Here is a 5,160-nt window from a genome sequence, read left to right on the forward strand (position 1 = left end):
GAAAAAGACAAAAGACAAAAAAAAAAATTAAAAAAAAAAAAAATAATAATTCATTGAACTCTCAAAAGGAGAGAACAGAACTGAGTTTACCAGTGATGGGAAGGAGAAGAGGGGAGGGGGGTTTAGTGAGAAATTGGTAAAGGGTCACAGAAAATGATTAATTATGTAATGTTGAATATACTAATTATCCTGATTGACGATCACATATTGCACACAGGTATTGATATTCAATGCTGTACACAGCAGATACATACAATAAATTATGTTTCAATTAAAAAAAAAGTAAAAAGAAATATATACATAAATCAGGCCTTAACTGTAGGCCTGACTGCTGGAACTAACATCTTCCCTAAGTTTAACCCTGCCCCTAGTCATCACGTTAACTTGCTACTCTAATCTCATTAGCAAACCCAAACCCATAAGCACAGTCCTTTTTATCCAATCGGCCAGTGATAGGCCTGGGAACCAGCAGGCCCCACTCTCATCCCAGCTCTTGCCATAGCTAGCCTTAATTAACTTGGCCTTAGTTCCCTGAATGGAAACTGACAGGGGGATATGGACTAAAATCAGAGACATCGAAAGCTTGGAAAGACTTTACAAAGCACCTAATTGCTTCCTTTACTGGATAACATTACAATTAGTAAAAGCTATCATTTATTTTCTATTTGTCCCATTGGTTCTGTGTTCCTTTTTCTTGCCCTCTTCTGGATCAATCAAGTATTACTTAGTTGTTCCATTTTTACCTCCTCTATTTGCTTTTTCGGCTAACCCTCTGTTTTGTTTTTTAAATGTTTGTGCTCAGGGATTACAATATATATCCTTAATTTATCATAATCTACCTCAAACTCATAAGAGCCGTGTTCTACTGCTGTCATTTACCTTATTTCTGTGTATGCTATACACTGTACTACTGTTGTTGTTGCTTTAGATGATTGTCTTTTAAATAAACTAAGAACTGAAAAGATTATTCTTTTAATGTTCTCCACTTACTTACAATTTCTGATGTTCTTCATTCTTTTCTGTAGGTCAAGTTTCCATTTGATGTTATTTCTTTCAACCTGTAGAACTTCATAATTCTCTTGCCCTGCTCCATGGTCACTGTAGCCTCTCTACCCTTCCATCCCTACTTCCACAAAGTCTCCAAAATCTGCAAGTTTCCATCCATTTCCCACAGCGTAGTTAACTGCCAAAATAAATTTTTAGGTATTTTCAAACTCCCTAAGGATAAGTCCAGATGTGGCCATGAGAGAGAGGAGAGGCCAAGTAACAAGGGGCCACTCCTCTTCCTCCTTCCTATGCCACCCCCCATCCCCCATCTCCCAAAGGGGACCTTTGACCCTGGAATGCAAGATTAAACTATTGGATTTTTTTTTAACCTCTTTTCTTTCCTGGGGGAGGTTGCAGAGCATCAAACCCTTTTCAGCAGCAGTCTGATTCCCTTCAGTCATCCTCAGGTGTTTACTGAGCCCCACCTTGGTGCAGGACCTCTGCTAGGTGAAAAGAAAGGCGGAGGTGCAGAGGCTGCAGGGAAATCAAGGAGCTCATAGATTAGCTGGGAGACCATGTGCACCCATCCTAAAGAAAGCAGCAATCCAACTTTCTCCCTGTTTCCTTTTTCTCTCTCTTCTTCCCCCTTCTTTCTCTGCCAATTAGCAAGAATCAGTAGAACTGTGGGTTGGACTAAATGTGATTGGGTAAGAAAAGATAATTAAAGAAGTCCTTAGATTCTGAATTCTGCTGAGGATGTTGCCTCTAAGGCCCTTCCCATCCCTTAATATCAGTTCAAGAAAAAACAAGGGACCACCTCAAAGCCTTGGGAATATGTAGGTGAGTACTAATCAAAGTTTGTGCTGCTATACATGTGGCAGATTTGGGAAGGCTGTGAATAGACGGCTGGAAACAGTTTTCTGAAGAATTATAAAGAGATGAGGGATGCAAAGAGCATGTCCCTAAGCTTGGAGGGAATGATCAGAAAAATGAACAGTTGGCCCCAGGCCAGGCTCCTTCCTGGTTCCCAAGTCCCCAGCACTTGTTTCTTTTCCTCCATAAATGTCCCCAACCCTCCAACAGCTGACCTCTAGTCATCCTACAGAACATACTCAAGTTCTAACCAGTAAGGTTTCTAAAGCTACTGGTATTGTTTCCTCTCCCCTTCTTATTTTTTCTGATCAAGAGCTCTGCAGCCACTCACACCTGGGTTCAAATCCCAGCTTGACCAGTTGGCTGACCTCAGATAATTTACTTCCATCATTGAGTCTTGGCTTCCTTGTCTGTACAAATGGGAATATTTTCTTATCTGGAAAATTCTTCAGAAATAAATATAATAGACATAGGGTTAATATCTTTAAGCTGTAAAGAGTTCATCTAAAACAACAAGAAAAACACTAAGACAAAAACAGTAAGCAGATAGAGATCATAAACAGATAATTCCAAAAGGTGAACTACAGGTAGGTAATAAAATTTCAAAACATGTCTAACATCATTAATAATAAAAGTGAAAATTAAAGAAATGAGGCACATTTTGCTTATGAAAAGGTACTACAGTTTTTAATCTATAGTAATCAGTATTGGCAAAGGTGTGGTAAAATAATCTCTACTCGGTTATTAGGAATGCCTTTTGGAACACAATTTGGTGATATGTACCAAGAGCTTTAACAATTCTCACACACTTTGACTTAGTAATTTCACTTCTAGGAATCTGTTTTAAGGATATAATCAGAGATGAGGTCAAAGAATAATATTCACAGATATTTAGATGTTCATCACAGAGTTATAGGAAATTTTTGGAGACAAAAATCTAATTGGCCAGAGCAAAAGAATGCTTAAATTGGTTATAATGAATCCTTAAACACCTACCAAAAATATTATTTTCAAAGATAATTAATGGTATAATGATTATAATACTCATACCACGCTTGCTGATAAGCAGGATATAGCTGTATAATTCCAATTTTATGCAGCTATATTTATTTGCTTATATGTATGTATGCCATTAGAAAAAAGACTGAGAAATAAGCACCCCAAAATGTTAATGATAGCAATTTGAAAGGTTCTGGATGATGTTATTTGCTTTTTTATGTTTTCTAAATTTTTCGCAATAAACAAGTACTACTTTTAAAATTAGAAAATAAAACTATTTAAAGTCACAGTTATACTATTTCACCCAGTAACTCCTCTTCTTCAAATCTGTTTTTAAAAAATAATTAGAACTTCAGAGAAAAATGTTGGTATAAAGATGTTATTAAATCATTATTTATAATAGCAAGACAGAAAGACAGAGTTCTAGCAGTTGGAAAACTGTTAAGAAACTAGTATATTCACATAACGGGACACTGTGAAGGCACTAGAGATGCTTTTCTAGAATTTTTTAATGACATGAAAATATTTTTGTTATAAAGATCATAAGAAAGAATAGAAAAGTGTATATACAGTGTGATATCACATATGTTTAAAATGAATTTTAAAACCTGGAATATACAGAAGTAAATGCTAACACATATGACCAAGTTCATATCTTGGTCATGGGATTATATTCATATACCATTTAAAAAATTTTTTAGGCTAGTCAAGTGAAGCAGTGGGAGTGGAGAAGGAACAAAGAAATCTGTAACTGGCTGTGATCAATTAGTTGTAAACACCCCTTCACTCAAAGATGCCAAATTATGTATAATTTTTATTTTCTTCCATACACTTTTATGTTGTTTTCATATGCCATGTCTGTAAAAATCACCAATTATTTTATGACCAGAACTAAGAAAAAAATAAGAAAGAAGAATGATGGAGAAAGGGTGTGAGAGAAAATAAACTTCTGTGTTGGGGAATGGAACTAATGACTATTACCGAGACTGTTGGGGACGCACGTGAATGTGACTAGCACAGACCCCATAACAGGTGCTCAATAAATACGAGTTCACCCCTTCCTCCCTCTCCTGTCTCCACATGCATCTTCCTCATTCTGACACTGTGTGCCACTGAGTTTCTCTCACTCTCCTTCATTTGAGTAACATCTGTATCCCCAGTGGGTCTACTGACCCAAGAGGATTGAGTTAGCTCTTCCTTCAGGGCAAGGTGTCAGCAGGAGTTCTAGGCAGCCTTGCTGACTAGGCACAGAGGAACAAGGATGTCACATGTTTCCCTCCACCTCGACAACCCATGCACAAAGTTTCTTTCCAGTATGACATCTAGAGAGGTAAGGTTTGCATGTGGTGAAGGAGTGGGAACTGAGTTTCCTTGTAAATGGTTTCTTTCTCCTCTTTCTACTCTCTACCCCCCACCCTCCCCACCCCATCTATTGCTGGCAGAACACCCAGGCAAAGAAGTCAGGGAGATGGCTCCAAGAGATGTTCCTATGCCAACCATTTGTCCCTTGCTGATAACTGGATCCTACCATTAAACCTTGATGATGGTAAAGCAGTGCTCTTCCCAGGCACCTTTTACAGTGCTTATTCCCTTTGGAGGACAAACATATTAAAGTCTGATCCCTCAATATGCATATATTTATCAGCTCCCCTTCAGAAAGCATGTACGTGAGAGCCCCAGCATATGGAAGCTGAACTGGGAACTACTGAGAATGGATATACCTGGAGATCGGGGTCCGGAATCTTTCCATTAGCAAACTGTATTGAGTTTTCTACCATGTGCCAGGCACTGCTATATCATAGACCATGCAGACTCATACAAGGCAAGGTCTAGTTCTCAAGTCTCTTACTTTGTAAGTGGAGAACTAAGACAAACTTGTGAAAAATAACAGTAAAAACACATGGTAGAAAAGAACTACAGGATTGAAGGGACCTTAAAAGCTTGCAAGGTTGACTATCTAATTGGTTATTAAACAACTGTTATAGGTAATCAGCATAAGGGATGCAGGGTCCAGAGACTGGCTGAGCCAGGACTGTCTAGGAAGGCTTTGTAGGCAGAAGGACTGTTAGGACCAGAGAGGTGCAGAGAATTGGGGAGGGCCTTCAGCACAGGTCAAGCACAGGGCTAGGACAGTATTTAAGGGACAGTGAGCAGACTGTTGGAAGAATGTTGGTAAAGGGGAGGAATAGGAAAAAGTGCACATGAGGGAGTTAGGATCAATTTTCAGAGGATCCAGGATGCCAGGTTTGGGTGTCTCGACTTTGTCCTTTGGACAATGAGAGGCCTCAGGTTTCCAAGCAA

This window comes from Galeopterus variegatus, unplaced genomic scaffold, assembly GCF_000696425.1.
Source record: "Galeopterus variegatus unplaced genomic scaffold, G_variegatus-3.0.2 Scaffold2089, whole genome shotgun sequence".
Classification (NCBI taxonomy): domain Eukaryota; kingdom Metazoa; phylum Chordata; class Mammalia; order Dermoptera; family Cynocephalidae; genus Galeopterus; species Galeopterus variegatus.